We start from the raw sequence: 21,918 nt of genomic DNA on the forward strand, positions 1-21,918 counted from the left end.
GAAAAGAGTATTCCAGGAGAGGGTACAGCATGTGCAAAGGCCAGACAGTAAGAGAGAACTCCAGAAGCCATTTACAGCTGGGATGAAGAATGTGGCACATGGGTGAAGCATTTGGAGAGGGGCATGCTGGGCCTTTCCAGTGCTGCTAAAAACTAGGGACGTGAGGTACTTCCCTGGTGTCCAGTGGTTAGGACTCCACGCTTCCACAGGCTTGATCCCTGGTTGGGGAACTAAGATCCCGCTTGCCACTTGATTCTATGAGATACTGAAGCAGGGGTGGGCTGTGGTCAGCTTTTCATCTATAAAATACATTCACCCTCTAGCTGCAGAGTGAAAAATCAATTGGAACGAAGCTATTTATCATCTACAAGATAATGTCCTAAGATCTGTGCAAGACCCTCATGGATCTGGCCGCTGCCTGCCAACCCCACTCTCTCGGTCTCTGGCCAACACACACTCCACCAATACTAAACCACTGTGGTTTCCAGAAGGTGCCATGATCTTTTGAGTGTCTGTATTTTTGCACATTCAGTTTCCTCTGCTCAGTTGGTCTTCTCCCCCTTCTTTAGGCCCCCAAGTCAGTTTTAAGGTTTCTTCCTCAAAATTCCCACTGGACCTCCAATCTCACTGCTGCATAATGGTTTGTTCACTCTCCCCCCTTCCCCATCCACCACCAAATGCTCTACAAGCTCCCAAACAGGACCACACCTTCTCACATTTGTATTCCCAGCCCCCAGCACAGTGCCTGGAGTGAATTAATGGATGGATGGAGGGATGGATGAATAAATACTGGAGGTTGACTAGAGATAAAGCTGTGGCTGCCTTTCTGTGCGAATGTGATATTTGAAGCTAAGGAAGTGGGTGAGATCTCAGAAGAGACTAGATACCTAAGGGAAAAGAAAAAAAATGATGCGCTTCCTTTCAAAATTGATAAAACAGACTCTGAGTATGTCTGTGTAAAAATATATGCCTATGGACCAGATTTGGAAGGGAACATTTAAAAGTAAAAATAATCGTGTTGAAATGAAGCGATTGGGGATGACTTAAAAAAAAAAACAAAACTTCAACATCTGTTACATTGTCTCTTCGATTAAAAACTCCTCTATGCAGACACAGACTCAGAAACTTGAGAGAATGCTTCCCAAGATCATTCCATGCAGAGAAAAAAATCCACACTAGAAGCAGTAATATTTAGAATGCGTGTTAAATAGCAAAAAGAAATCGGAGCAAGAGGCAAATTGTGAGGTGCAAGCCACTCCCTGGTATGAAAAGCTGTTGCAACTGTAGCAAAACTTGCTAATTACAAATTGGCCACATCAGTCGCTTTGGAATGCAGAAATTAATCACCAAAACGGCTCTTTTTTCGGTTGGGGTTTGCGGTTATTTTGAGTCGTCGGAAAGGGTTTCTCACTTTGCTTTCTGTGAGTTGTGGTGATGCCACCTGCCGGTCAGAACTGGACACTGCCCTGGCATTGACTGAACCTTGAAAGCCCATCTCAGGCACCTCCTCTGAGCCCACTGTTCTGAGTTTTTCTTTAGTGGTAAAGAACCAGACAGCCAGTGACAACCAAAATTGGTCATTGAAATTCTACTCCCACCTGCTCAATTGATCTTGGAAGTTCTTATCTTAGAATCTCCTCTGCTCTAGCACACCTCTCAAGCTTTGAGGGTGGCCTCTGATGCTGAGCCTACCACCGGGACACCAAGTCCTGTGACTTCCCTTCCTCTACCTCCTGACTCCGTTTCCATCACCTGACCTGGTCCAACACACCACCATCCTTCCTGGGGGGCTCACCGATCATCCTGCCCCCTTCCAAGTCACTACAATGCAGCCAGAGTGGGCTCTCTGAAATACAAATCAAATCAGGGGGTCACAGAGGAGGCCCTTAGCATGCCCCATATGGCCCTCGTGGCTGGCCCCTGCCAGCAACTCCAGCCTCAGCCCTTTCAACTCTTCTACTGCCAAGCCCTCAGCTACTCTTCTGGATGACTTGCAGCTTCCTGAATGACTGTACAATTCTCTTACCTCCAAGTTTTTGTGCATACTGCCCCTTTGGGCTAGAATGCATCCTCTCCCTGTCTTCCCTGCCATCGCCTGGCTCCTGTCTGTCCTCCAAATCTCAATGCAGTGCCACCTCCACCAGGAAGCCTGCCGTGATGCTCTGGTCCCTCCAATGTGTTCTCATAGCATCCCTGGCAACTCCATCATTCCTGTTTTCGTTAAGACCATATGTGAGCCATCTGCTTACTTGTCCTTCTCCCCTTTAGACCACAAGTTCCTCAAGGACAGGGACCATGTTTTGTTTTCTTGGCTCCTCACACCTAGTCTAATGCCTGTGTGGATGAAATATATTGCCTGCCGTATCAGTAAACAAAGGATGTTGCAGCCATCAAGCCATCACATTATAGCTGCCCCAGTGGTGAGCCCTGAGGGAACTCAGGATGGAGACAAACAGGCTGCCCACTGCCAAGCCCTCAGGTACTGCCGTCACCCCCAGCTGTACACCCTGAGGGGGTTCAGGATGGAGAAAAGCCGGAGACTGGCCCCAGATAGCCGAGGTGCATTTCAAAGGAATGATTTCAGTGAGCCCAGACTCTTGCTTCTTCCCATATATAGAAAAGTGCTAAATTCCTTAACTTGCGATATCTGGTTTTCTTTAATTAACAGTAATCTTTTGATGCTCTAACAACCTGGTCTTTGTTGCAAAAACTCCTATATATCCTGGCTCGCCCCCCTTCCCTCAGAGTGATCTGAGCGTCCTATCTCCTGGGCTTGAAGTCCTCAGAATGTCCGCTGAATAAAACATAATTCTTCACTTTAGGTTGTGCATTTTTTTCAGTCGACACCTCGTAATTAATGTTTAGCAACCAAATGACAGGCTGGCTTAAGGTATGGTAGAAGGATAGAAGGAGTTTTAAAGAAGGTAAATGGAGACACCTGAAACTAACATAACATTGAAAATCAATTACGTTCTCATAAAAATTTTTTTTAAAAAAGAAGGTAAATGTAAACAAGGGAGAGAAAGTAGATGAGAAATGCTAGAAAGAGGAACAGGGGAAGGGAAAGAAGGAAAGAGGAAGGAAAGAGAAAAGATAAACGAAGAGGCATGCCTGTTGGGGAGCACTTCCTCGGTTATCACTAAGAGACATTTATGCCAAAACATCCTATCTTTTCTTAAAATATCGCTCACTCTCCACTTTTCTTAGGCATTGACAGTCATAGTATAGTAACCAGCTATAATTCTGTAATTTCTTTCTTATCTGTCTCCTTCCTTCCACACTCTCGGCCGTCACTCCTCTTTTCTCTTTGGTCATTCGCCAAATCAGTTTTACCAAACAATATTCATTTATGTGACTAATTTTTATTGAACACTGTGTGCAAGATTGGGAACTAGGGACAATGGTGGATGGGTAGAAAAATGAATTTTTACAAGTCAGTGTCCCTAAGAACTTTATAAACTCCAGTGGTGATAAAGCCTGACTCCAAATAATGCAATACCGCATAACAAGTGCTTTCGGAGCACTGGACTCAGGGTGAAGGGAGTCCAGGAGAGAGAACTTGGGGATAGGGAGTCCAGGAAGGCTTCATAGAGGATGTAGTATCTGAGTTGTCTTGAAGAGTAGCTGGCATTCTAATAGGTAGAACCAAGTTGAGGCCCCTCTAGACCAAATAGCGAGTTTTTAAAATGGAGAAAAGGGCCAACAATTCTTCTCTAATGTAGCAGTGCTCACATTTTAATGCACAAGAGAATCGCCTGGAGACCTGTTTAAAATGCAAGCTCCAGTGACCCAGAGATATTCAACTCATTAGGTCTGGGAAGGGCTCAGAAATATGCATTTTAAATAAGCAGCTGCAGGTAATTCTTAGGCTGGTCCGTCTTTGGACCAGGCTTTGAGGGACAATACTTACTGAATAATTGAGTCGTGGGGATTCTGGGATCTTCCCAATGTATCCTTGATTACAGGAATCAGGATGTGAGTTGCTACGGGCAGGAGAGAACTTGGGACTCTTTCCCCAGTGTACTCCCCTGGGTCTTAAGCTGCCTGCGGCTGAGAAATGCCAGTAAAGCCCATTGGTGTGGTCGAGGTCTGGGTGGGTGGCACTTCTTAGCACCACATTGTAAATAAATTAAAAAATAAAAGCCCAGATAAGCAAATGGACTCTGATCCTGACAGCTCTCTGTAGCAATGTCAGAGTCAAGTTCAAGGAGGGTGGCCCTTCTCTATTCCTTCTGTTTCACTTTCCATGTGGCTCTTTCATTAGAATACATTCTGTTCATTAAGGAGATGAAGTCAATTCCATTTTGGCCTGAGCTAGATTGCAAGTGATGTATCCAAAGGGTGGAAATGTCCCCACTGTTCCTATGCCTGCGAGAAAGAAGCATTAGCGATTTTAATACTAGGAAGTTTCTCTAATATTGGTTTTATTATATATTTTTTTAAAATTAGATATTCTGCATATGAGACTCTCCCTCTCCTTCTCCCTTAAAATTTCCCATTTAAAAAAAAATTATTTGAGTCTCTGATGTCCTTTTGCTTTTTAATTTTTTCTTTAAAAAAAAAATTTATTTATTTATTTATTTATTTTTGGTTGTGTCAGGTCTTAGTTGTGACACGTGGGATTTTTCATTGTGGCACATGGGCTCTTTGTTGTGGCGCGCAGGCTTAGTTACCCCATGGCATGTGGGATCTTAATTCCCCGACCAGGGATCGAAGCCACCTCCCCTGCATTGGAAGGCTGATTCTTAACCACTGGACCACCAGTGAACTCCCTAATTTTTTTTTTTTTTTTTTACAAACTAAGTTTTAATTAGACAAGTATTACATGAACCCATCCTCCCATGAAAGATGAAAATATGATATTTAAGACTAGCTGGCAGGTACTGAGCACTAATTTGGGGCCAGGAAAAGTCTAAGGGCTTTATGTACGTTATTTAGTCCCTACAATAATAAGACGTGGTAGATATTATAACTATGTCCGGATGGCGAAATTAAGTGTTTCCATAAGGAGGGGATAGTCAGCTGTGTCCAATGTTGCTAGAGGATGGGCAAGGTGAAAACTGAGTCAACCACTGAATTTAGAGAGATGGAGATTGTGGGTGATATTGACAAGAACAGTCTCAATAGCTGGTCGGGTGAGAGTCTGATGGAGGAGATTAGAGAAAGAATTGGGGGGAAAGAGAAGTAAGGAATGTAAGGAAGTGCAGGCAGTAAGTACAGATAATTCTTTGTAAGAGTTTTGCTATAAAACAGAGCAAAGAGTAGGATTTGGGGAACCCTCCTACACTGTTGGTGGGAATGTAAATTCGTGCAGCCACTATGGAGAACAGTATGGAGGTTCCTCAAAAAACTAAAAATAGGGACTTTGCTGGAGGCCCAGTAGTTAAGACTCCCCGCTTCCAATGCAGGGAGCCCGGGTTCGATCCCTGGTCAGGGAACTAAGATCCCACATGCCACAGGGCATGGCCAGAAAAAAAAAGAAAAAACCTAAAAATAGAGTTGCCATATGATCCAGCAATCCCACTTATGGGATTACATATCCAGACAAAACAATATAATTCAAAAAGACACATGCACCCTTATGTTCATAGCAGCACTATTCACAATAGCCAGAACATGGAAACAACCTAAATGTCCATTGACAGATGAACGGATAAAGAAGATGTGGTACATATATACAATGGAATACTACTCAGCCATAGAAAGGAATGAAATAATGCCATTTGCATTTGTGTTGTGTTCTCTGTAAGATGTGGATACAATACCTACCTCATAGGGCTTCCATGAGAAACAGTTGAAATAATGTATGTGATGTGTAGCACAGTGCTTTGCAAATTGTCCAATAAATAGTAGATATTAGTCAAAAAAAAATGGACCTAGAGATTATTATACTAAGTGAAGTAAGTCAGAGAAAGACAAATACCATATGATATCACTTATATGTGGAATCTAAAATAGGACATAAATGAACTTATCTATGAAACAGAAACAGACTCACAGACATAGAGAACAGATTTGTGGTTGCCAAGGGGGAGGGGAGAGGGGGAGGGAAGGATTGGGAGATTGGGGTTAGCAGATGCAAACTATTATATATAGGGTGGATAAACAACAAGGTCCTACTGTATAGCACAGGGAACTATATTCAATATCCTGCGATAAACCATTATGGGAAAGAATATGGGGACTTTCCTGGTGGCGCAGTGGTTAAGAATCCACCTGCCAATGCAGGGGACATGGGTTCAATCCTTGGTCCAGGAAGATCCCACATGCCCTAGGAGCAACTAAGCCCGTGTGCCACAACTACTGAGCCCGCATGCCACAACTACTGAAGCCCACTCGCCTAGAGCCCGTGCTCCGCAACAAGAGAAGCCGCTGCAATGAGAAGCCTGCACACTGCCACGTAGAGTAGCCCCCGTTCGCCGCAGCTAGAGAAAGCCCGCGCACAGCAACGAAGACCCAATGCAGACAAAAAAAAAGAAAGAAAAAGAAAAGAATATGAAAAAGAATGTATATATATGTATAACTGAATCACTTTGCTGTACAGCAGAAATTAACACAACATTGTAAATCAACTATACTTCGATAAAATAAAATTTTTAAAAAAGAGTGTGATTTGGATGGCCAAGGAAGAGATTTTAAATAAAGGACCTATTAGGGCATGCTTTGTGTGCTGAAGGGAATTATCTAGTAGAGAGGGAAACTTCAGGATACAGGAGAGAGAAGGGAATTGAGGAACAAAGTCCTTGCAATTCGTCCATTTTCATGGACGAGTAGCAGCATAAGTGAAGACAGATGTAGGTGGGTGGATGGCAGGGGTGGTGGGCAGACGCAGTCTTTCTATACTGATGGCTTCTGTTCTCTCAGTTAAATGCAAGGGGTTGACACCTGAGGTTGGGGATGGGGGAAAGAGTGCAGGAGGTTTGTTTTGATGAGAAGGTATGAAACTGAACTTTTGGACTGGGGGGGATCAAGCCAATCTGGGTAACACTGCAGGTGGTGCTAAGGTCCCACTCAGATTTGTGAGTGTAAATTGAAAAGAGGCCACTCAGCCTGGTTGCCTGCTTTTAACAAGTTACATTCAGCTGACTGGTTGCAGACACAGGGCAGATGAAGAGCCCGGTTGTGCCCGTTTGGGATTTGCCAGGCCAACACCACCAGAGAGGGGCGGGGTCGGGGGGTGGAGGGTGCATGCAAGGCAGCAGATACAGTGATGGGTCTTGGAGTCCAAGCCAGGCACGAAAGAAAGGGGGAAGGGAAGCGAGTATTTGTTGGGGACTGAGTTTCAGTTTGGAGAGATAAGAAAGTTCTTATCTTACCTTACGGATGGTGATGATGGTTGCACACTGCATTGTACACTTATAAATGGTTAAAACAGTAAATTTATGTTACATATGTATATTTAACCATAATGAAAAAAGAAAAAGGAAAAAGAGAAGAAAGGGAGAAATAAGTGTGAGAGTGTGTTTGCGTGTGTGTGCGTGTGTGTAGAAGCAGTAGGGTGAATAGATTAAAGCTTCCCTGGAGCCAAAGGATTGTTGGGGAGAGGAAACGAGAGTAAAAAGGAGCTGGGAAGATAGAAGATGGGGCTGAGACAATGGGACACTCGAAATGGGGATGGTCAGCCGTGGCTGGTAGTGATGACAGGCTGTAGGGTCAGACCCTGGCAATGGGTGGCTGAGGTTGGATGGAGGGAAAGATGGCTGGAAATCAGGAGGGAAGCCAAGGGCCTGAAAGACAGGGGACTGAATGGATTGTCTGTGCACGGTTCTCAATTCTGACCTTACGTTAGAATCTGCTAGCGGGGAGTTCCCTGATGGTCCAGTGGCTAACTCAGCACTTTCGCTTCCGTGGCCCAGGCTCAATCCCTGGTCCCTAAGATCCTGCAAGCCTCACACAGAGCTGCCAAAAGAAAAAGAAAAAAAAAGAATATGCTAGGGGGCTGTAAAAAAATATAATGAATATTTATAAACATTTACAAATATGAATATTTAAAAATATTGAATAGTGCTTACCAGAGACTGAGGGGAGGGGGAGGGGAGAGTTTCCGTTTGGGAAGATGAAAAATGTCCTGGAGACGGATGGTGGTGATGGTTGCACCATGATGTGAATGTACTTAATGCCACTGAACTGTACACTTTTTAAAATTTATTTATTAATTTATTTGGTTGCGCTGAGTCTTAGTTGCAGCACAAGGGATCTTCATTGCTGCATGCGGGATCTTTAGTTGTGGAATTTGGGATCTAGTTCCCCAACCAGGGATGGAACCCAGGCTCCCTGCACTGGAAGCGAGGAGTCTTACTCACTGGACCACCAGGGAAGTCCTAAAAAATACTATCTTGATACCTGTCCCCAACCCAGACAAATTAAAATCTCTGGGGTTGGGACTTCCCTGGTGGCGCAGTGGTTAAGAATCTGCCTGCCAATGCACGCACACGGGTTCGAGCCCTGGTCCGGGAAGATCCCACATGCTGCGGAGCAACTAAGCCCATGCACCACAACTACTGAGCCTGCGCTCTAGAGCCCGTGAGCCACAACTACTGAGCCCGCACACCACAACTACTGAGCCTGCGTGCCGCAACTACTGAAGCCCACGCACCTAGAGCCCGTGCTCCGCAACAAGAGAAGCCATTGCAAGGAGAAGCCCGTGCACCGCAACGAAGAGTAGCCCCCGCTCACCACAACTAGAGAAAGCCTGCGGGCAGCAACAAAGACCCAATGCAAGGCCAAAAAATTAATTAATTAATTAATTACATTAAATCTTAAAAAAAGAAAAAAAAATTCTCTGGGGTTTGGGCTCTAGACATGAGTATTTTAATAGGCTGTGGAGTTGCTGAATTAGCATGTTTTCTTTCACTCATTCATTCCACAAACACACTGAATGTGCGTTATGAGGTTGGCCCTGGGGGTGCTTTGGTGAATTTAAAAGGACAAGGTTCCTGCTCTCATGGAGCTTATAATCCGTGGGGAAAGGTGGACAACAAATCAGTCAACAAATAACTATGTAACAACAATTTCAGAAGCGTGTTTCAACCATCTAAGTGAGCTTGGACTAGGATGATGTGTTGGAGATGGACAGAAGGGCTGTGGGGATGGACAGACCTGAGACCTTCACTGCAGGGAGAAACCTCAGGTTGCAGCAACGGATTGTGGAGACACGTGGTTGCATCTTGCTGATGGGTTGAAAGTGAGAGGTGAGTGAGAGCGAGGAATGAAGGATGACACCCCAGTTTCCAGCTTGAGGTTGGGAGGACTGACCCAGGAGACACAGCGTATAAATACACAGGATTTAAGGCGAGAGAGGCAGTTCCAGTGCTAGCCTTTCTGTCACTGTAATCTCTGTTATGTGGTATCACCTGTTTGTGACTTAATTTCCTTACCAGGGAAAAAACGGGGAAAATAATACATCTCCAAACAGAGTTGTTGTGAAAATAGCAAATAAGCAAAATAAGATAATGCATCGTAAAAGTGTTGCAAAATGTTTGAGTCATAACCTTTTAGACACACATCTCAGTTTTCCCCGTGTTCATTTTAACTATCCCACATGGATCCATTTCCCATAGTTATTAAAAATGCATCAGCAACGAAGACCCAACGCAGCCAAAAATAAATAAAATAAATAAATTTTCAAAAAAAAATAAATAATGGATTAAAACAAAAACGCATCAGGCCATATCTTTTAGCTGTTGGCTCCTGAGTAGACACACCTACACGACCAACCATCCAACGATCTCAAAACAGTTTGTAGATTATCACCATTATTTTTCCTATAAAGTCTTAAGGCCTCTCTGGAGAGAAAACGCTCACTGCCACCCTGTGACCAGGCAGGCTGCACCCCTGGCAGGTGGACAAGTGTCTCATTCCAATGCGGGGTGATCACTGCTACGGTCGGAAGGTTGGGAACATTCAAACATTCAGGGCTTTTGTGTTTCACATGAAAGCATACTTCACGGTTTTGATTAGCAAGTGGAATGACTTCAACTTGCTCATGTTGCCAGCCCTACTTGTCATCACCTCCACGGGGCAATTAGTGAGGGAAAGAAGGAAGAGGCTTCTGTTGTCGCAGGGAGTCCAATATTTTTAGGGGGATTCTTCCATAGGCTGGAAAATCGGGCAACTCCTGTGGTCATCACTAGAGGTCACTCTAGGGAAGCGCTACCTTGAGGTTGCAGAACTCACTGCAAAAGAATGCTGGCGTTTGGCTCCAAAAATGGATTCGACCTCGCTGCTGTCGGGACTCGCTGCTCCCGAGTGCCAGGAAATGCCGTTTGCCAGGTCCCAGCGATGAAACATGGAGGAAATATCCAGTTGCACCCTATGCAATGGAAACCCCAGTTCCCTGGAATCAGAACACAAGTCAGGAAGAAACAAGACTACCCTCCCCTCTCACTCTCCTTAACCCCTAAATCTTTAACCGCACGTTTCAATTCTTTGTGGTTACCAGCGAACAGAAGTCATATTTCCCCATTTATTGAATAAACCACAAAGCTGCATTTTCCCTGCCTTCTCGTGTGAAATATCTTTCGTCTCTGCTAGTCTATTCGTTTGGTTTTATGACCCAAGGGCAGAGCATTATGGAATTTATTCTCTCTTTCTCAAACTTTTTCAGATTTTGATAGCTTAGCAGCCAGGTTTCTGGTGTCCTCCCTTCTGGCAAGGATCCTCAGTGTCTGAACATTTTGTCTTAGGAGCCTCAATGAAATAATACATAGAGTGTGTTTAAGTCAGAGCCTGGCCCTCAGAAAACTCTTAAGAAATGTTCACTGTTGTTATTATTACTGTTATTATGGCGTCTGGACTATGACACCAAGATAACTGTCAGGACTGAGAGAAACAAGACTGGTTTCAGGGATTCAATGGCATCCCAAGGCCCCTCCCAAGGTGGCCAGACAATTTAAACCAGATTGTCACCGGGAACAACCCTCCCTGGGCAGTTCGGCTACAGACGCAATTTACTGCCTGTGTTTTATATGACAATATAGCTGAGGGTTTAATTGGCAACTAGCAGAACAGTCAACTCCATTACTCCTTTAACCCTTCTTGTTAATAGCAATACAATTAGGAAGAGAACGAACTTGTCCTGACTTCCAACTATGTTTCAGGGCGCTGTATGAGGCACTTGGTACAACTGATCTCATCTAACTAAGCTTCAGGGTCCTCAGCCATAATAACAGTAGGGTGTTGTGAGAAATAGTCATGTACATTTACCTGCTTTCTTAAGGCTCATTTTATTTGAAAATAGGATAGGATTGCTTGTAAATCAATTCTAATACTTTTTGCTTTTCCAGTTCTGCCTCATCCCCCCACCCCACCCCGCTTCTTGTACTTCTTTTTTGTCCAGCTGAGTGTTTTATGAGACTTTACCTAGTCACAAAATCCCTGGAAGCTTACTAAGGCAATCTCTGTTCTTCTGCTCTGAGCTCCAAAATAATAAAGCAACTTGTTTCACAGTGTTGCCAGCAGGCTTTCTGGGTCTAGGAATCAATTCCGTCCCTCAGTCTTTGGCTCAACTCAAGAAATCAAATCTCCACCCTCTCCCAAATTAACGTGAGTGTTTGGGCTTTAGGAAAATTGACACTCTACAAGCATCATCATGGGTTCAGATCAATATAAATACCAGAACTGCCTACAGACCAGAAGGGAGTGTCATTTATTCACTCACTCTGATATTTAGGAATGTCAGATGGGGAAAATCTGCTTTATATAGTTGAGCTTATACACATTCAGACTGAAGACGAACCAGGCAAGCATCTCCAAAGGCTTGGAGGATGCAGGGGAAGCGAAAAATGGAGTAAAAGATGCTATGTCAGGGGTCTTTCCTGATATTCTGAACAGGGAAAGTTCTGGCCTGGTTTGGAGGCCAAGAAAGGAGAGCATACAGACAGTCACAGCAGTAACTGAGAGGTTAGAAATTGAATGTAAATGGAAGATGAAAGAACCTGGATGGACTTTCATTTAGTATTAAAGGGACAAAGGCTAATGAATGTCTTCAAGTACATCGAAGATGATCACTGCCATTTTCCTTAATGACTGGATACCAGACAAATGTCGGCTTAGTGAATTCAGGTTAGATCCAAGTGGGAACTTTTTGACGTAGACTTAAGTACTGGAATGTGTTACCGAGGTCGCAGAATCTCGTTCAGTTGGGTGATTCAATACCCATTTGCTTGACAGAAGATTGGAGACATATATATACCTTGATTCCATATATACACACAGATACCCCATTAACAAATAGCCCTGTTTATCCACTAAACAGGTGCATTTTGGGACTTGAGCAGGTTTAAATTTCCCCAGTGGATCCTGGATAAATATAAGATCTGTGCATTTTACAGAATAGAAACTGGACTCCAGCAGGCCAGGGGGAGAATGCAAGATAGGATCCTTGGTTTCTCATCATTGTCTCCTCTAACCTGTCCTCCGGCCCCTCCAGCAGCTGAAGGCAAAACTATGTGACCCCGAGGATCCCTGTCCGGGGAGGAGAGCAGAGGACCTAAGCCCAAGCGGAATGTCGACAATGCGGGCTTGGCACATGGGGAATGTCGGGAATGAATCCGCAGTCCAGAGTTCAGATCTCTCAGTGTGGCTTTGCCCTGCCCTGACATCCTCCACCAAACATGAGGGGCTCTGCTTCGGGAGCTGTGAATCCTGCTTCTGAATCATATTGCTTTTCTGAGCCCATGTGTCTTATTATAGCTAGAAAGATTTCACCCAGTCTGGCTCAGGCTGCAGAGAGCTAAATATGCTTTCAAAATACTCCCTCCACTTGGGGTCCAACACGACACACAGGCAGCTGTCTTTATTATATCAAAGTCTTCTGCCCTTCAAAACTCATTTCCCTCCAAAGCAATTTTTTTTTAATTGAAGTATAGTTGATTTACAATGTTGTGTTAGTTTCAGGTATAGAGCAAAGTGATTCAGATATATATATATATACACACACACACATATATATATATATTATTTTTCAGCTTCTTTTCCATTGTATGTTATTACAAGATCTTGAATATAGTTCCCTGTGCTATACAGTAGGTCCTTGTTGGTTATCTATTTTAGATACAGTAGTGTGTATCTGTTAATTCCAAACTCCTAATTTATCTACACACCGCCCCCTTCCCCCCTTTGGTAACCATAAAGTTGTTTTCTATGTCTGTGAGTCTATATCAAAGCAATTTTTTCAATACTGAACATTTCTGGGAGGATTCTCAGGAAATTGGTATATTAGTTGCCTAGGGGAGGGGAACTGGGAGGTAAGGGGTAGGAGGGAGACCTATTTTTCATCCCTCTTTGTTTCTTTTGAATTATTTATGTGCACAGATTTTGTGCACGTATTTATTTTGGAATAGGTGCAATATTTTGCACTTATTCCAAAATAAATACAGTAATTTTTTTTAACATAAGATTTGTAAAAATCTGTGTGGAATTCACTTAGCTCCTTTTCTTCCAAATCACGTTTTTCCCCCTGTCTTACTCACCTCCCCATTTCACTAACAATTACAAGGACCACATCCACCTTTGACTGAACAGTCATTATGTCCTAGGCACTGGGCTTAGCGTCTTCTGTTCATGATCGCATTATCTTACTTAACAAACTAGGGAATTCCTTGGCGGTCCAGTGGTTAGGACTCTGCACTCTCACTGCTGGGGGCCCGGGTTCAATCCTTGGTTGGGGAACTAAGATCCCACAAGCCGTGTAGTGCTGCCAAAATCAACAACAACAGCAAAACCCAAAAAAATCCCACAAGCCAATAAGAAGGTTCTCTTGTTACCCAAATTCTACAGATAAGGAAACTGAGGCTTCAAGAGAGGTCGCACTTTGAGAGAGCCGGTAAGTATCAGATCTGCAATTCAAACTTGAGCTTATCTGACTGGGCCCCACTTGTAACCCTCACATCCTTCTGCCTCAGTGACTGTAAGAACACTGATGTGTCAACTGTATCAAACATATTAGGAACTTTCTCACTAATTCCTTTGTCAACCAAACCCTTAAAAGGCACAAAAGTGATGCAACATATTTAATGCACATTCTTTGCACGAGAGCAAAGCTGGGTTCTCAGTACATGTGCCTTTTTATGTTGGAGGCACTGATTATTCTGCAGAATGACTGACTCTCGGGCTTATCAAAGTAGGAAGCCTCTAATCCCCCAGGACCAAATCCTGAGCCAGGACCCTCTCAGTGGGACACATCTTAGGCAGCATTCAAATGGAAAAGGGGACACTTTGGGTTTGACTTAGAAGACACCACCAGTACATGCACCAGCCCTATTTCTGGCTAAAGGGGCAAAGCTCTCGGGCTCAGAGCAAAGCTGTGAGAATCTTAGAGGCCCCGTGAAAGGACAAGTCCCCGCATTACTGGTAGTTTCTATGGACACAAGAAGAAAGGACAGGATGGTAATGAAAAATAACTAAGCATCCAGCAGTTCGAGATGAGGCCGCAGAAGACCAGGTGGGCTAACAGCTGATAACATATCACACACTCTCACGGAGCCCCTGTCACCCGAAGATAGAGAAGTTTCATAAACATCCATCGATTATTCCAAGTTTTTGTGTTGAAATCAAGGCAGGGATCTGTTCATCACCCTTAAATAAACCTGCCTTTATTCATGTAGCTTATTCACATCTTTAGGGGGAGGATATACAAAATACTTTATATACTTTGCAGTCTGGTGGTTAGGACTCCGAGCTTCCACTGCAGGGGGGCACGGGTTCCATCCCTGGTTGGGGAACTAAGATCCTGCACAAAAAAGCATCTTCACAGGCATTATGTCATCTAATCAGGATCTTCACGTATATTATCTCATTTGATCAAGCGAGGGTCCTCGTCTTCCTCTAGTCCTGGTGTCCAATTACCTCTCTCTCCACGTCCTCCCTCGACAAGCAACCACATTAGGTAGACTGCCTTTGAATAACAGACCCTGGGAAGCAGCAGCAAGTAAGGTTCTAGGTCTGCAGGTTCTGTCCAAGGTCGAGTATTTTGGGACATACACTTGATTTTAAATACTGAGGGTCACAGTGATTCAGTGTTAGCACCAGCGCAAAAAGAGATTCTCCTACCTTCCTTCTCAAAGTTTGCATTCATGACGCTCTTGAAATTAACCACTTGCAAGTGAGAGCAACCACCGGAGTGAACCATGTGACCAGGAAGCACAGGGGATGGAGACAGCCTGTGCCCCGAGACCCTCTTCTTTCCCAGTGCTCACCCATCTCTGCCCGGCAAATCCCAGCATGATGCCATCCTCCAGATTATGCAGGACTGACTGCCTTCATTCCAATGCTGTGACCCTGGGAATCTGACTCTCAATTAATAATTGACTTCTAGAAAAAAATCAGAGCTAAAGATGTGCTGTGGCTGACGGAATCTTTCCATGAGAAAGGGGACCTTCTCTTGGAGCAGTGTTTGAAAATTTTTAAAAATTTTCATTATTTCCTCCAAAACGGAAAAAGTAAATGAAATTCTCCTTCATGAGGTAAATTAAATACTAAGAAATAAGATTGTGTTGGGTAGAGTTAAGTTTTGGAAGACCACAAACTCTTACAAAATCTCATTTTTTTCATCTTCCAAGAACCAATTTTTTTTTAACATCTTTATTGGAGTATAATTGCTTTACAATAGTGTGTTAGTTTCTGCTATATAACAAAGTGAATCAGCTATAAGTATACAAATATCCCCATATCCCCTCCCTCTTGAGTCTCCCTCCCACCCTCTCTATCCCACCCCTCTCGGTGGTCACAGAGCACCGAGCTGATCTCCCTGTGCTATGCAGCTGCTTCCCAGTAGCTATCTAGTTTACATTTGGTAGTGTATATATGTCAATGCTACTCTCTCACTTCGTCTCAGCTTACCCTTCCCCCTCCCCGTGTCCTCAAGTCCATTCTCTACATCTGCATCTTTATTCCTGTCCTGCCCCTAGGTTCATCAGAACCTTGTAATAGCCAGGACATGGAAGCAACCTAAGTGTCCATCGATAGATGAATGGATAAAGAAGATGTGGTACGTATATACAATGGAATATTACTCAGTCATAAAAAGAAATGAAATTGAGTTATTTGTAGTGAGGTGGATGGACGTAGAGTCTGTCATACAGAGTGAAGTAAGTCAGAAAGAGAAAAACAAATACCATATGCTAACACATGTATATGGAATCTAAAAAAAAAAAAAAACCTATTTTTTTTTCCCCCCTCTAGGGGCAATACCGCCTCCACTGAGAATACATTTCATAGAGGAAATTCACATGTTTACCATTTAGGAACATAATTTTTCTCCCCAGATGGCCTCTTAAACATCATTCTTAACTTGGGAATTATGATTTATATCAAGCAACTAATATTACAATGCTGAATAGAAAAATATAAAAATGTGTATCTTTTCTTATTTAAAATTTTTTCCCTTTTTTTCCCATCAGGTAAATTTGGTCTTCATCACTTTTCAGTTTTTAAATCTGTGGACTACACATCGATAGCTTGAGCCGAATTGTTCTTCTGCGACCCTGGAATAGCCTGGAATCGCCTGGCTGTTTATCGAGGATAAAGACAAAAGAACCCAGCTACATACTGTACCTTCAAGTTAAGCTGGGATTCTCCCTTCTAGGCTAGAAGCTGGAAGGGCACGTTCGAATCGGCTGGCATCCGGGGCGTGTGCGGGTGCACGCAGCAGGCATCTGCTCCTACACCTCATGCCCCTTCCCCTCGCAAACTCAGGCTTAAGCTCTCCGGCTGTGGGAAGGGTGTGATGAATGACAAGCTTAGAGCTTGTTTTCAGCCTCATCCCACAGCCCATTTACTATGCGATCCTGAGCAAAACCACTTAGCCCGGTTGTCCTACATTTCTGCCTTCTAGGCTATGTATACGATAAGATGTTACTGACTCTGCAGGCCATTTCACAGGGATGTCCTAGGTCATCAGTAAAAAGCTCTGTGAGGACCCAAAGGAAAGGTGGCGAGTGAGTTCAAGGGTTTATTATGAGAACTGCAAACAGACCTGAACTTCAGTCCAATAAAGACATTCAGGGAATGCTAAAGTTCATTTGGTTCTGAACGGCATGCTCACCACACCCATGATAAAATCAAAACAAAACCAAGGCAACAACCTGTGTTTGTTGGCCTTTACACCCCAGATGAACTGCTCAGCCATGGGGCTGTCTTCTCCTGAGCCCCGGAGTGCCTCCCCAGGAAGGGCACCTGTGTTTATGAGCTGACATTGATCACTCAGTCCTCACTGTGCCAGTAAGCCCCTCAGGCTGGCCCCCTCAGGTGGGCAAGTTGGCAGTGACAGCTGAAGCATGTGACACCGCCAACCTGGCAAGGGATTATCCAGAGCTCAGCAGAGACACCTGAAGGGGAAGTCCCAGGCGTTGCCCTCAGGCAAACCCATCCTGCCCCTTCTTTAAGGCTGGTGGGTCTTGCGGATTGCATAGCTAACGTCCTTTCATCTGTGCATTCTGATTCCGGAAGCTGGAACAAGCTCCCTGGGGAGAAAGACCCATCACTGTGAGTGGACGCAGCCTCGCTCCTAAGGGGCTGAAAGGTGGTGTGAGCCTGAGCTGAAGGGCTGGGAAAGACCTCAGCTGAACTTGATCCCTAAAATGACCAATTTTGGGACTTCCCTGGTGGCGCAGTGGTTAAGAGTCTGCCTGCCATTGCAGGGGACACAGGTTCGAGCCCCGATCCCCTGGTGCAGGAAGATCCCACATGCCGCGGAGCAACTAAGCCCGTGCGCCACAACTACTGAGCCTGCACTCTAGAGCCTGTGAGCCACAACTACTGAGCCCACGTGCCACAACTACTGAAGCCCGTGTGCCTAGAACTCGTGCTCCACAACAAGAGAAGCCACTGCAATGAGAAGCCCGCACACTGAAAGGAAGAGTACCCCCGCTCACCGCAACTAGAGAAAGCCTGTGCGCAGCAACAAAGGCCCAACACATCCAAAAATAAATACATAAATAAACAAATAAATTAAAAAATAAATAAATAATAAAATGACCAATTTTTTTGGAACAGGAATATTCTATTTCCAGGTATTGACAGCACCTCCAGACACTAACCCGTCACCTCACAAGTTTCTGCCTTTGATCAGAAAGAGCCATGGATGAGAAGATGGCAGGTGAATGGATACAAATCCATTTCTCCTCTTAGAAAAGGAAGTGGGGGAAGGACCTTACATAGGAATCTGCAACTGGCAATAGTTTTTCCTCTGGGGGAAGTTTCTGTCATTCTCAGGCCAACCCCTCACCGCTTGGGTTTTAGGTTACCCAGAAGTGATCAGGCCTTAGGGTCTGGCAGGTGTCAGTTGTGCTAAGACCCTCAAGACTGACAGAGTTTAAGCCAAACTGACCACTTGGTTCAACGTATTCGTTTGCTACAGGAGGCTGTAGAGCAAAGCATTTAAGAGCCTGGTCTCTGTATCCACGTGACCCAGCAATTTCACTCCTAGGTGTCTATCTACTCAAGAAATGAAAACACACATCCACACAAAAATGAACACACATGTTCATAGCAACATTATTCATAATAGCCAAAGAGTGGAAATAACTCAAATGGCCACCAACTGATGAATGGATAAACAAAATGTGGTCTATCCATACTAGAATATTACTCAGTAATTAAAAGGAATGGACGGACTTCCCTGGTGGTGCAGTGGTTAAGACTCCATGCTCCCAGTGCAGGGGGCCCGGGTTTGATCCCTGGCCAGGGAACTAGATCCCACATGCATGCCACAACTAAGAGTTCGCATGCCACAACTAAGGAGCCCGCCTGCCGCAACTAAGACCTGGCTCAAACAAATAAATCAATAAATATTAAAAAAGAAAAAAAAAGGAATAGAGTGCCGGTACACATCACAACATGGATGAACCCTGAAAACGTTGTGCTGAGTGAAATAAGCCGGTCACAAAAGATCACAGGTTGTGTGATTCCATTTATATGAAATGTCCAGAACAGACAAATCCATAAAGATAGAAAGTAGATTAGGGGTTACCTAAGACTGGGGGAGGAGGTTGGGGACAAATGGAATTGAGTGCTAGGGGGTAACAGGGTTTCTTTTTTTTCTTTTTTTAAAAATTTATTTATTTTATTTATTTATTTTTGACTGCATTGGGTCTTTGTTGCTGCGTGCGAGCTCTCTCTAGTTGCGGCGAGCGGGGGCCACTCCTCGTTGCAGTGCGCGGGCTTCTCATTGCAGTGGCCTCTCTTGTTGCGGAGCACAGGCTCTAGGCACGCAGCCTTCAGTAGTTGTGGCATGCGGGCTCAGTAGTTGTGGTTCGCAGGCTCTAGAGCACAGGCTCAGCAGTTGTGGCACGTGGGCTTCGTTGCTCTGCAGCATGTGGGATCTTCCCGGACCAGGGATTGAACCCATGTCCCCTGCATTGGCAGGCAGATTCTTAACCACTGAGCCACCAGGGAAGCCCCAGGGTTTCTTTCTGAGGTGCTGAAAATGTTCTCTAATTGGTGTGGTGATGGTTGCACAACTCTGTGAATATACTAAAAGCCATTGAATGATACCCTTTAAATGGTTGAATTGCATGACATATGAATTATATCTCAATAAAGCTGTTTGAAAAAAAAAAAAAAAAAGAACTTGGCCTCTGGAGACAGACTGCCTGGCTTGAATCCTGCTCTATCACTTATTAGCTACGTGATCTGATGGTAAGCTACTTGGACCCTCTGGGCCTCACTTTTCTCACCTCTGAAATGGGAATGACAGTATTTCTATCCTGATAGGGTTATTATGAGTTATGTAGAGAACTTCAAACAGTGCATAGTACATAGTAAACCCCACACAAGGGTTAACTATTACTAATATTATTATTAGTCACATGTGTCTCCCTGGACATCTCCTAGATGGTCCTGAGACTAAAGAAGCTGTCAGAAGGATGCTTAGAAAGCATGAAGTCAGAAGCAGGTGGATATTCTTGTGGATACTTCATCAGACCTTGGAAAGCCCTTCATTCACTCATTTGTCAAAGTCATGACTATGTGCCAGGCACTGTTCTAAGTGCTGGGAAGGCAGCGATGACCAAAATAGATTCAATTTCCTGTTCAGATGAGGCTTGTATCCTAGTGGAGGAGACTGACAATGAACAAATAAACAAGAAAATATAGCAGATAGAGATCAGCACTCTAAAAAAAAAATTAAAAAGCTAGTGGGATTGTGACTGGGGGCATGTTAAATTGGGGGTCAGGGGAGTCCCCTCAGAGAAAGGGACATTCTGATTATGAAAACCTCTTGGGGGACTTCCCTGGTGGCACAGTGGTTAAGAATCCGCCTGCCAATGCAGGGGACACGGGTTCGAGCCCTGGTCCAGGAAGATTCCACATGCCGCGGAGCAACTAAGCCCGTGCACCACAACTACTGAGCCTGCGCTCTGGAGCCCATGAGTCACAACTACTGAGCCCACGTGCCACAACTACTGAAGTCTGTGCACCTAGAGCCCGTGCTCCGCAACAAGAGAGGCCACTGCAATGAGAAGCCCGCTCACCACAACAAAGAGTGGCCCCCACTCGCTGCAACTAGAGAAAAGCCTGTGTGCAGAAATGAAGACCCAACGTAGCCGAAAGTAAATATAAATAAATAAATTTATAAAAGAAAACCTCTTGGGGGAGGGCATTCTGGGAACAGCAAGTGCAAAGGTCCTGAAGCAGGAACATACCAGGCATGTTGGAGAAAAAGAAAGAAGGCCAGTGTGGCTGGAGCATGCTGAGCAGCAAGGTGGCAGTGGTAGGAAATAAGATGGAAATGTAAGTAGGGATGAGATTATGTAAGGTCTTGTAGGACATGTGTGACAGCCAGCCTCCAGGGTGGTCCCCGGTGATCCCTGCATCTTGGTATTAACTTCCTGTGTGGTCCCCCCCCACATTGAGTGGGGCTATCTTGTGTCACCTGTAGGCTACTGTAGAAATGATGGAGCATAACTTCCAAGGAGAGGTCACAAAAGACATTGGAGCTTCTGCCTTGTTCTGCCTTGGATCATTTGCTCTGGGGAGAAGTTAACAGCCATGTCCTGAGGCCACTCATACAGCCCTATGGAGGGTCCATGTAATGAGGAACTGAGGTCTCCCGCCAACAACCAGCATTAACTTACCAGGCACATGAGTCAGGCACCTTGGGTCTTGTAGCCCCGGTCAAGCCTTCAGATAACTGGCCAGCATCTTGACTGCAACATCATGAGAGACCCCAGAGTCAGAATCATGCAGCCAAGCTTCTCCCATATTCCCAACTCATAGAAACTGTCTGAGATAATAGATGCTTATTGTTTTTAAAATACCAAATTTGGGGGCAATTTGTTACACAGCAATAGATAACTAATACATCATAGTAAGGACATGAGATTTTAGTCTAAGTATGATGGAAAGCCATGCAAGGAGTTCAAGCAAGGGAGCAACATGTTGTGACTTATGTTGTAAAAAGATCCCTCTAGGGACTTCCCTCTTGGTCCGGTGGGTAAGACTCCGCGCTTCCAATGCAGGGGGTCTGGGTTCGATCCCTGGTTGGGGAACTAGATCCCGCATGCATGCTGCAACTAAGAAGTCCACATGCCACAAATAAGGAGCCTGCATGCCGCAACTAGGAGCCCGCATGCCACGACTAAAGAGCCCTCATGCCACAACGAAAATCCCGCGTGCCACAACTAAGACCCGGCACAGCCTAAATAAATAAATATTAAAAATAAAAAAAAGATCCCTCTAGCCACTGTGCAGAGACTGGATTGTTGGGGGCAGCTGGAGAAGAAGCAGGGTCCTATCAATAATTAGGAGCTGTTGCAGTAGTACAGCAGGTATTGATGGCGGCCTGAACCAGGGTGGTAGAGTTGGAAGTGAGAAGTGGACAGATTACGGTTGTAGTTTGGAGTTAGAGCCCATAAAGCTTGCTGATAATCAAATATAGAAAGCGAGGAAAGGGAAGGAATCAAAGATGATAGGTTTTGG

General features: G+C 44.6%; 1 long non-coding RNA gene across 5 annotated transcripts in view; it reads right to left on the reverse strand.

Annotated features, from left to right (window-relative positions):
• The window catches only part of LOC309618250, a 35,786-nt gene that overhangs the window by 2,245 nt on the left and 11,623 nt on the right, over positions 1–21,918 (reverse strand). The window contains exons 2-3 of one of the 5 annotated variants that reach the window (XR_014238368.1): positions 15,052–21,146; positions 4,558–10,312 (exon numbers count right to left, since the gene is read on the reverse strand). This is a non-coding gene — a long non-coding RNA (uncharacterized lncRNA). Of the gene's footprint in view, positions 1–4,557; positions 21,147–21,918 lie in introns of those variants that run through there. The other 4 variants (XR_014238369.1, XR_014238370.1, XR_014238367.1 and 1 more) reach the window with 4 other exon arrangements.

The sequence above is a fragment of the Balaenoptera borealis genome (assembly GCF_965194805.1).
Source record: "Balaenoptera borealis genome assembly, chromosome: 20".
Taxonomy (NCBI): Eukaryota; Metazoa; Chordata; class Mammalia; order Artiodactyla; family Balaenopteridae; genus Balaenoptera; species Balaenoptera borealis.